The sequence below is a fragment of the Sturnira hondurensis genome, unplaced genomic scaffold (assembly GCF_014824575.4).
Source record: "Sturnira hondurensis isolate 20B ecotype Veracruz unplaced genomic scaffold, ASM1482457v3 Scaffold0016663, whole genome shotgun sequence".
Taxonomy (NCBI): domain Eukaryota; kingdom Metazoa; phylum Chordata; class Mammalia; order Chiroptera; family Phyllostomidae; genus Sturnira; species Sturnira hondurensis.
Window position 1 is genome coordinate 10,423,693 of NW_028089294.1, and position 12,427 is coordinate 10,436,119.

Genomic DNA, 12,427 nt, shown 5'->3' on the forward strand with positions numbered 1-12,427 from the left:
TTATTGAAGCATGTCCAGAATGGCCTCTCATATTTATTCTGTTCACTTTTCTTAAATCAATTCAATGTAAAGAATATTTTGTCACTCATCTTAACCCAAATAGAACCCATGTTATATCACAATTATTGAAATAATATTTAACTTAAATACTACAATCCTTGTGTATTTATTTGTCTTGTGTGTACATAGCTCAAATGTTTATTAAGAACATGCAGGTTTTTATTTCTTTCACAAAATGATACCATTTACTAGGCTCTCTCCCTTGAATGACTTTAAAGCAAGAAAAAAGATTCATTGGCATAAAAACTCTAACTATAGATATATATATCAAAGTGAGTTGTAGTATAAAAAGTAACATTATTCATGGTACAAAACGTTAAACAATAGAAAAGCATAAAATAAAAAGCAAAACTTGATTTATTCACCTCCCCATTTCTATTTCAACTCTCCAGTAATAATAATTGTAAACAGTTTTTTGTGGATCTTCTCAGAATTTTGTTAAGCAAACACAACAGTGTGTCTATGTATGTAAATATATGCAAATATACATGTATAATTATGCATATATGTGTATATACATATGTGGGTGTATGTATATGTACATACTACCTATATCTATGTCAATTAATGTTCATAAATATGCTAGAAGACAGTCATATAAATTCATTTATAGAATTCAGAAATAGTGTCCTGCTATTTTTTAAATCATGGCTGCATTTCCTTATAGAAAAAAATCAAATATTGTAATAGAAACTATTATTCTATCTATTATATATAATAGCTACTTGTTATTTATTATTTATTTGCTAGCCCAGTGCCTAGCACTAACCACATTAATCACATATATTATCTCATTGAAACCTCACAATAGCTCTATGGGACATGTGTTATCCAGATTTTGCAGATAAATAATGAAAGCTTAGTAAATGTTACTAACTTGTCCAAGATCAAACACTGAGTGCAGGACTGCAGAGCCAACAAACTTAATGATTATATATTTTTCTTAGATTTGTAACCTTGAAAACAAAAAATAAATAAAATACACATTCTCTGGGAAGATATGAGGAGACCAAAAAGTAAACTACTTGCTAGTATAAGGGCAGAGAGAAAAGAATTTTTACTCACATAGATATGAAAAAATACATATTTTTAAATAAATTGTACCATACAATTCCCAAGCACCTCCCCCAGGGGGCAGCAGAGTTGCAAACTGAAAAGCTTTGAAGCTAGTAAGTGCTGTTGTTCAACTTCGGGACTCCCCCTTTTCTATGTGCCCGCTTCCCCTCCAACTCGAATTTCCATGTTCTCCTTCCCTGAGCTGAAGAAAGCCAGCAGCCCTTGCTGACCTCTTCCCCCTATACTGCTATAGTATCCAGTTCTCCTTCGCAGGCAATCGTGTCACCCGTCCCCCTCACTCTCCACCCCAGCCCTAGGCTCCTTCTTCCCTGCTGCCCAGATCACCCCCTTGCCAGCTCATCACATATCCTTGTACACGGCCCCATCCCATGCTAAGTAATCTGAAAAGGTAAGTCTATGCACAAATTCAGGGCTACTGAAGGGTTAACTCCTCCTGAAGGAGGAGCATTACCTTTGCCCTTTTTTGTAGGCTCCTGAGACACCTTTAGTTCAGCTCCAACATGTAAAGAACTTGGATGCCATCACTCCAGTCTCTAGAAGAAAAAAATGGATAATGTTCTCTGACTTCACCCTCACTCTCTAGGGGAAAAGTCCTCACCACAGGGCAATACAGAAATCTTAACACTCCTGGGAGAAGAAAATTCTTCTCTGCTTCAGCCTTTCTAGTTCATCTAAAGGGTAGGGGATATCTATAGTCAAGGGGTGACAAGACTGCCAAGGCATAGGTTTGAAATGCTGCAGACAGGAAAAGGAGTAGGGGGCAGGGAAGAAGAGGGAGGTGCTACAACCATGGAGAAGGGACACATACACTTGTAAAAGTTGCACCCTCAAGACACAGTCCCACTAAAAGACTGAGACTGAACCAGAAGTTCATGTGATCCTTGTCTCTACCACATGGGCCCCACAAGCCTCAGTACAATCACAGTGGATAAAGCTAAAAGGGCTGCGGTACACGGACTCTTCCTCGGAAGCAATACAGAGAGGAGCTCTAAACTAGGAGGGGACATAAAAAACAAGGACACCAGGTGAATTTAAATTGCTACCTATAATAACCACAAACATTAAACATAGCCCAATGCCTGGCCAGATTAACACAAACCCTCATGCTGAAGACCTATTTACCTCAGTAACTCTTACCCAGACAACATGCCCAGCTTCCAACTAAAAGTTACAAAGGATGTCACAAGATTAAAAAAAGGTGGCACACTCTGAAGAGACAAAGCAATCCTCAGCACCAGGTTCAAATACGACATGGAATTATAAACAAGGACTTCAAAATAACGGTGATTAACATGTTAAAGGCTCTAATGGCAAAGGTGGTCAACAGTCCAAAGTGGCAATGTCAGCAGAGATGTGGGAACCCTAAAAAAGTATCAACAAGAAATGCTAAATATCAAAAACACAGTGACACACATGCACAATGCATTTGAATGGCTCCTCACCGGACCTGGCACAGCTAAAGAAACAGTCAGTGAACTTGAAGATAGGTCAATGGAAGCTTCCCAAACTGAAACACGAGAGAGAGAGAGAGAGAGAGAGAGAAACAGAACAAACATCTAAGAACTTGGGTACAATATTAAAAAAGAATAATATGCATGTAATTAGAATACCAGGAGCAGAAGAACAGATAGAACAAAAGAAATAACTGATGAGCAAGAACTCCCCAGAATTAATGACAGACACCAGACCTCTCCCTAGAGAAGCTCCATGCTCCAGGAATATGGCCCTATGTGTACGTCTTTAATTCCCCCATGTATGTCTTTAATACCAGGGACAAATCTCTTGGTCCCTGGTAATGAAGCTGGTGATGGAGAGCTTTTAAGGGGAGGGAAAGGTGTCTGTATTTGTTTCTTATGACTACTTTAACAAATTACCACAAACTTCGTGGCATAAAATAATACAAACTTATTACAGTTCTGAAGGTTAGAAGTCTAAAACCAAGCAGGCTGGCAGCTCCTTCCGTAGACTCATGGAGAGAACCTGCTTTCTTGCCTTTTCCAGCTCTGGGAGGGCTTTCGCATTCCTTGGCTCATGTCCCCTTCCTTGAACCACTCCAGCCTCTTGCTTCCATCATCATATTGCCTACTTCTCCTCTGTAGTCAAATCTCATTCTCTCTCTCTCTCTCTCTCTCTCTCTCTCTCTTTCTCTCGCTCTCTCTCTCTCTCTCTCTCTCACACACACACACACACACACACATGTACAATTACATTTAGGGCCTATCTGAATAATCCAAGATAATATAATTTCCCCATTTTAAGGTCCTTAACTTAATCATATCTGCAAAGTCCCTTTTGCCATATAAGGAAACATTCCCAGGTTCCAGAAATGAGTACGTGGATATCTCTGGAGGCCATTATTGAGCCTAACAAGGTGCCCTTTAAGACTCGATCAGAGGAAGGAAAACCAAGTGGCTACAATATACCTCCATGGACCTGGCATTTACGGGGCTGAAAATTATTATGGAGCTTGATACAACAGTTCCTATTAGTTACTAAGGATACTAAAGAATTCTAAGACAAAATGTACTCAAAGCCTTCCAGTTAGGCAATACGCACACATAAGAAATGTTGGTAAATGCTTGCCTCCTTTGTTTTACAAAAATAAAGAAGTCAGCTGTCATAGTCCTTTTTAATTCTGTCCAGTTCTGCAGACACAAATTGCAAAATAAATGTAGTCTTACGAATTTTCAACATCAACTCATAGGAAGGGCTTTGATTATCTTCCAACTTGAAGGTTTATTTTTGAAAAGGGAAAAACACAGTTTATTTTCCCATGGAAGTTGGCAAGGTTTGCCTTCTTTCAATGAAACAATAAACTTGAACTTTTAAGAATTTATTTTAGAACATAAGATGTTTTCGATATCTCTCCCTGTCACCCTAGATGATGGGCCGTGTTATTATTAGAAAGAGGCCTGGGAAAACCAAGAGAAGGTGGTTTGTTTTTATTAAGGGGGCAGGGAGAGAAATGAGAGGTCATTGGGATAAACATCGACGGACACGGTGTTTATGATACTTGAACTTGCACCACGCACCAGCCAAGAAGAAGGAATGTCAGCTAAAAACCAGCTTCATGATACCCTTAATGCATGTATCTGTTGCTATCATCCCTGAACATGTAGAAAAATTATCATAAGAAAATAAACATGGTATTAGTCTTGGTTCAGTATTCTTATATTTCTGGACTTTCTTTTGGTACTGCAGTTTATATAATCACTCTAAAAAGTTTTTTTAATCACATTCATGGGGATGGGCAGTTAGAAAGTTCCAAAAGTAGCCACTGTAAAGAGGCAAGGCTTGCCTCTGGAGACAAAGATAGAGATGGTGATGGGAACTGAGGTTTGGAGGACCAGGGTAACCAGCAGCTGGGCCCCCAAAGATAAAAAGTGTCTTCTTTTCATTCACTCTTTCTAACTTGCATATTTCTCCTCTCATTTGACGACTTCCTCCTTTCTTTTCCCCTCCCTTCCCCTCCTTCCATCTTTCTCTCTCTCGATTTCTCTCTCTCTACACACACACACACACACACACCTCTGTCTTCCCAAACTTCCCTCACTCTCACAGCTGCAGCTTTACTTTCTAGCTCTCTAGATGGGTAATTCCAAATCTAGCATCCCAGTCGCACTCTCCTCTCCAACGTAAATTCCATTTGGGGCGTGTTCTGCCTCTGTGAGAAAGCGTGAACAAAATGCGTTTCCTCAAACACTTCCTTGTCAAGTTATCTTATGAAAACCTTTGAAGCTGGTATTAAAGTCCATATTTTCCTAATGGAGAAAAAGAGGCTAGGACCCTGCTTTTTTCTTTTTCTGCATGTCTGCCCTTAGCACCGCCACTGTGCCTTCTTTGGAATAACGCAGTCAATTGATTTGGCTGGTTCTAATTGATTTGGCTCATTTCCAAGGAAATAAGTGGGGAAAATATCATAGAGCTTATGCTAAAAAATAAATGGGGCCTAAACACGTGCCACCATCTCCCCAGCACCCCACCTCATCCCATTGGCCCAGGCTGGAGCTTCACTCCTGGGAGCACTTAAAGCTAACGACCCTGTCACTCTGTGTCCTCATAAAACAGAGCACAGTGGTGGCACCACTAAGAATAAACGCAGTCAGGCAACGGCTAATTGACAGGTGAAAGATGAACTGGAAGTTTTAGGGCATTCTGCAAACTTGCCCAGACCAATATGAAGCACCAACAAAGTTTTCAGAGATCAAGAGTTTTCGATAGATCAAGGATTCATCCTTCACCTTCTGGACTTCTGGCTGCTTGTTTCTAGAAGTGGCACTTTTAGAAGATTCCCTCCTGTAGAATGCCAGCTCACACATAAAGAAGGAGCCTAGCCAGGTCCTTCTGCCCAGATCAGTGCCTCCAGCCACCTTGGGACACTGACAGGTGTGGCACAGACTTCAGTTCAAGTCCCAAACATCGAGTCTGCATACCACGACCCAACATGCTGGCACCAAACCCTGGCTCCGAGAAACTTCCCTCTGTGCAGATGCCAGGTCAGGCCCCATACTGGCAGACAGCATGTGTTTCTGTTGGCTTGGCCTCCTCGGAGGCAGATTGCTTGTCACAGAGGGAGTGTTGATTTTATGACAGACCCAAATGAGCTACAGGGTCCAGACCCACCTAATGCATTTAAAGCAGGCTGAGTGCCAGGTAAGACTGTGGCAGAAGTAATGGGAAAAAGCTATGGACAACCCCCGTCAAGTCTTGGAACACAGCCAGGCCACTGTAAAAAAAAAAAGGCTTCTTTAACCAAAAAGTTATACAGAAACATTTTCATAGTTTAGTCCTTATCCACAAAAGAGCTGAGAAGGGAAACAGAACACTACTTCAAGAAGGTAATCTCTGTCTTTAGGAAATGGGTGCTCCACGTCATGTTCCCAAGTTACTCAAAAACCTATTCTGTGCCAATAACTATATCGAGAGCATTTTCCAATTTAACCCTCATAAAACCTTGTGACATCATAACTGCTTTCGTTCTCATTCTGTAACTGAAGAAGCTGATGTTTGAAGGTCACATGGCTAGTGATAGACTTTGTGTTCTAACCTCTCTACAATACTGCCTCTTAATCACCTACACCCTTTTAGAAACAAATTGAATACTGAATGTCACAAAAATATTGGAAGCTGCAACTGTAAAGAAAAAAAACAAGCAGTAGTTCAACCTTATAGGGGCGTTAAGATAGTTCTGACTCACTAGTATGTCCTTGGGGCCAGGCACATAGTGGGGATGTAATGCATTCCGTTTTTACTGTTGGAAAGTGGCTAGGGAATGGTGGGTTCCAAACTGTGGATAAGAGCTTCACTTTTCTAGCGGGAGTGTTTTACAGCTACCGAATTAGACCACCTCTGAGAGAATGCTGCTGCCTTTGAATACATTTAGCTGTGGCCCACATCGGTGGCCCTCCTTTTCCATCTCCAAGCCACCCAGCAGCAAAGCTTCTTCCACTTCCTCATCACTCAGAGAAAGCATTCAACAGCTCCACCATACACCCTCCTCCAGGAATAATGTTCATTTCCAAGCAGGCTCAAGTTAGAACCTAAACAGCAGGTCCCTCCTTATTTGCAGCAGGTATGTTCCAAGATCCCCATAGAATGCCTGAAACTGTGAACAGTACCAACCCCTGTCTGTGCTATGTTATGTTTTCACTTCCTGAAAGCACTGATGGCTTCCCTTGGCACATGCAAACGTGCCAGCATCAGTACTCTTGAACCCAAGCCCTGTGATATCACAACCATCTATCTGATAACCTGGACGGCTATTAAGTGACTAATGAATGGATGACATATACGACACAGATATTCTGGGCAAAGAAATGATTCACATCCCTGGCAGGGAGGAATTGCAAAGACTTGGGATTTCATCACGCTACTCAGATAGCATGAAATTTAAAAGGTGAATTGTTTATTTCCGGAATTTTCCACTTAATATTTCCAAACTGCTGTTGCCCAGGGGTTAGTGAAACTGCGGAAGGTAAAATCACAGATAAGAGGGGACTGCTATACTACTATACTAGTCCTCAGAACACCATTATGCCCCTCGATTATTCAATCCTGTTAGAGCCATTTGCATCTTGAAAACCGGCCCTATGTGAGCAATGCCTGTACGTGGGTTCCGATGATCTGTCACCCATACAACCGCGAATTGTAGATTGTGTCCTTCCGCCTGACCCCATGTTAGGGCTTTTGCACTGGTGCTATGTGCCTGTAGGATGGTGGTAGAGGCTTTATTCCCTCTCAGAGGAGCGCATTGAACCTGGGCTGGAGTCTAAGTTTCAGGCATGTAGTAGCTAAAGGAGAGACCCTCAGCCTCTTCCTCATGGAAGCAGAGATATGCCAGTCCCCAAACAGTAGAGAGAACAAAGCTCCAACTGCCAGCAATGGCGAGAGGACACAAACGTGAACGGCGGGGACCTGCACAGTCATCTTTCCAAGGGCTCTGATTGACAGAAAGAGGGGGTGGGGGGCAGAGTGGCAATCAATTTGCTCATGTGGGTACCCAGAGGACTCCTGGCTCTATCAAATTAAGTAGAATGACCTTTCAGGTTTTGTCCACAGTGGTGATGTTGCCAACATCATCCACGCTCTTTTTCATCCTGGCCAAATAAGGTGAATTGATGATGTTAGCAAAAATACTTTGGAATTCTTGGAACTCCCTGGACTGAAATTCAAAATCAGGCTTTTTAGGTAATCATTTTTAGATCTGGAGTCTGAAGCATCCCCCTTTCTTCATTATACCAGGAAGGAGTTGGAACGAGTAGGGATCAGGTCGAGGTGGTAATTTATTACAATTTCAGAATATGCATCATGTGAAAATCACTGGAGTTGAGGCGGGGATGCTGAAGAGTGCCTCGCCAATGAAAAATCAGGAAAACAGCGTGTGAGGCAGAGGGGCAGAGGCAAAATGAGAAAAGGGGAGGCGAGCATGAGATGAGACCAGTGAGCTAGTCAGAACTTGATTATTGGGAACTTTGAGGAGCATGAGAAAGCATTTGGATTTTTCCCTAAGTGCAATGGCAATGTGTTGGAGAGGGTTAAGCACGTTGTTAATGTATTAGCTATCAACGGAAGCACATTAGGGCAAAAAAAATGTTTTCTCGCACTGAGACACAAGATAGCACTAGTATCTAGGAAGCTCCTGCTCTCCAGGTAAGAATACACACACACACACACACACACACAGAGAGAGAGGCTGCTATAAGCTTCCTGTATGTCTCATCCATCTCTCTCCTCCTTTAGGCTTGGAGGCTCAACATTATTTCATTGCCCCTCAGGAAAGAATGCACCGTTGAGATTTCTCCAGGTTCAACTAGGAAGGTCCTTAGCAATGCTGTGGTGGACCAGACCCCACTAGGCCATGCCTTTCCTCGTGGGGAGGTATTACGTCTTCCATATCCTTTACCTCATGACGTTCTCTGAGGGGAGGGCAATTTGACTTTTAAGAAAAATACACAGCTCAACAAATGCTTTTTGGGTAAGTTCTAAAATCACATTATTCTGAGTTCCACGGGAGAAACAAAGTTAAATATGACATAATCCCTGCCTTTAGGAAATTGTCATTTCACAGGCTGTAGAATATGCACGATAATCATTACTAACTGGTCCTAATCAGTTTGTCATAAGGTACATTGATACCTGCCAGAAGACATTTTCAAGTCATCATTCTCTGCTGAAATCCAAAAATTGCACTGGTGTTCTAACATATGCTCTAGAAGCATCATATTTTATTTCATATAAAATGTAGCAAAATATCACTACATAAGAGTGATAATAAATGATACATCAAAATCATATTCTTATTCCTTGTCATTTTTCACTTGATTTCTTTCACCTAATTTTAAATTCATTACTGACATTAATTAAAGCTAAACTACTCAGCAACTCTGGGAACATCCACAAAATAAAAAGATGCATTTGTGTTTTTAGAGCAGTTTCCTCTGAGTAATTCCAAACTTTTAAGTGTGGTAGCTTTCAAATATGACTCTAGCTAACACAATATTCATTTGTCAAAGCAAGCTTGCATTTCAAATAGGCGTATAAATTGAGTTTGTATTCTTTAAGATAGGGCGAATATTACACAGGGATCATATGAAGAAAGAATGCAGCATTTCAAATTGAGCATTTCAAATTAACACCATCAGATACAATGTGAGCTGCATGATTCTTGTAACCATAACCCACCTTCAAGAACAAGACTCATGGCAGCCATTGAGAGGTGCAGTTTAAAAAGCTGAGGATAAAAAAAGAAGCGGTGAGGACCCCAGGAAGTGGTTGTCTAATCAAGACTCTTGCTTGACTAAAGTCTATGAGAAGAAGCAGAGTTCATTAGTTTGGAGGAGCCATTATCCTTAGATGGACAGGCACTTTTCCAGTTTCGTTTCCCCAGTAAAAGTTTCTCTGGAGGGTATTTTCCCAAAGAGGGGCGTCCAGAATCCTTCTTCCTAGTGTAATGCAGGTTGCTCAAATAAGTCAATTTCCTATTGTGAAAGTAAGCTTCTTACTCAAGGAATGAAGTCTTAATGGAACAACAACAAAATGGTCTCAAAGCTGTGAGCTTCCCAGACTTCTACATGAGTGATAAGCTGACTGACCTAGAAACTTCTAAGGCTCCTTCCCAATCAGTCATTCCAAGAATATGAAAGAAGATCAGCACTCTTTGCAGGATGACAAAAGTCTCACTACTATGAATATCTGTTTAAATCCAAGTTCAAATTACTTCAGAGACTCTATCATTAAAAATAACACTATAATGCATATAATATAACATATAATATAATAATGTAATATACAGTGTCATTTAAGTACACTGAGTTATTCCCAGACTCCAAAGGAACTCATTTGCTCTTACTGTACTCTGTGCAAGCTTGTTTCCTTTCTATGATTTCCCAGTCCTGCTTCAGAAATGGGTATCCACTAGTTCTTTCTACTACCTTTTGAGATGTGTCTTCTGTACTCTTGACCACATCATTAAAAATACCACTGACCGTGACCTACCTGTCTTCTCCACCCTCATCTTTCTATTGCATTGGATGCCAGGGGCTCCTTATCTATCTTGTCTTTACTCACAATTCTCTAAGCTTCTGAAGCAGGTGTTTGGGAATGAGTAATATTTGAATGGGTAGACTGAGGAAAGCAGACTATATTCCCTAATGTGAGTAGCCCTCATCCAATCAGTTAAAAACCTGAATAGAACAAAATGCTGAGTAACAGCGAGTTCCTCCATGCTGACCGCCTGATCTGGGACATCGGTCTTCTCCTTGGACGGAAACTTACATCCTTGGTTCTCCTGAGTCTCCAACATGGAACTCCTCAGACTCCAAAATCACGAGTCGATTCCTTCCCTGTCTCTGTTTCTGTCTCTGCCTTTCTTTCTCTCTACCCCCCTTCCCTCTCTCTCTCCCCTAATTCAATATATGCATATATTCTTCTATTGGTTCTGGTTCTGTTTCTCTAGAGAACCCTGAATAATACACCTATCTCTTCCTCAACCAAGAAGCTCCTAAAGTGCAGGAACCCTTCCTCGTGATTCCCTGCCTTCTTTCTTCACACCTAGAGCTTTGCGTGCTGTGAGTGTTGTATAAACATTGCTAACTGAAGCCCCCAAGAAAGAAAATCTACTGTTGAAATCCCTTACTGAGAGAGTGATGTATTAGTGTAAGCAATATTGATTGCCATGCTCATTAGAGCTCCCAGCAAGCCACAGTATTTCCTGTGGACAAATAATTGCAGTGGCCTTGGTCACAATAAAAAAGAGGGAAGAAAAAGCCTTTTCCCCCAGCAGAGGGCTGCTGAGTCAGTGTTCCTAAGGAGGCCCCCTCTGTGTCTGTGATCACTTCAGTGTTTCTGACACTGATAGGAAAGATACGAAGAAGTAAAAAGCAGATTTCCATTGGTCAAATCAAAATTAAAGCAAAAATTAAAAAGCTAGAGTTCCAGAGACACTGTGGATTATTTCATTCAAAAAATAAAACTTCATTTTTTAAGTACAAGAATGATAAAAAGAGAAGGAATTGAAGAATGGCTCATATAGCTGGACAGAGGCTCACTTCAAAAAACATTCAAAGAGCAACAGGCCTTGATCAAAGAAAAAAAAATGAAGCAGACATGTTAATCTCTAAAGGCAGGCTTGTTAAGGCGTGGGACACTTCTCTCCTCATATATGTTGAACAAAGGGTTACTAAGTCACAGCCTGGGCCCCTTCTGGGTCTAGTCTTCAGAATTCAAGGACAAGCAGGTAAGTCCATTTCTAAAAATGAGTTATATCTGGCCAGGCTAGCCCACTGAAGAAGCAGTAGGCTGGATGAGGATTATCCAGACCTTGGCACAACAAATACTGTTATTCATAAGATTGACTCAAAACTCAGGCTCTCGAACAACTTTCAGGAGAGTCCAGCCTGACCTCTCAGGGACTCTGGAGAATTTTCCATTCCCATTTCCAAAAACAATACCATTGACCTCTGTAAACAATAAGCACTGGGATTCCAGGTTGAAAAAGAACCACCGAAACATCCTGGTACAAGTGTGAACCTCTTGTTTCTCGGGACATCAACCTAAAACCTAAATATAACCTGGAATTGACACAGAGTATGTTTATAGTCTAAATGCTGATTAAATCTCTCCATGCCCCACAGGTTCCGATCTGCAAGACTGTGAGCTCCAATTTCTATAGTTGGATAAACATGTGCATTCTCTCCAGTGGTTCGAGTGCCCCTGTGAATATTTTACACTAGGGAAGCAAGACTGATTGCCTTTTTGTTTTCAGGTTATGGAGCCTGATTCTAAATTTATGCTTCCAAGTGACTCAACATAGCTTTTTCCATCAATTTTGAGCATTTCATTGAAAATGAGTTCAAATCTGATTGAGCAATGACGATCTCGAAATCAAAGTCAAAATAAAAATCCAGAGAATAAAGAAGGCTAGTAACTTGTTCACATACAGGGCTTAATGGTTTACTACAAGCCTGTCTATTCCATTAAATTAACTTATCCATTTATTCCAAAAAGAAACACTACATAGGTATACAGGGATGTGTTGTCTCAACAATAAAGTTGTTCCCCACTTATTAGAAAGAGTTAAATATCCAATTAGCACTAGGGGTGGACTTAGGCACCAAGCCACAGGAAAGAATACCAACATGTAGCTTAGAACTCTGTCCAGAGGGTCACTACAATACCAGACCATGGTCACAAGGAAGGCACGGTCCAACTACAGCAGGAGTATACAGAGAGTGCACACAAGGGTGTAGTGTCTGAGTGTGTGCTGACAAGCTCAGTTTCAAAATAGGTACAC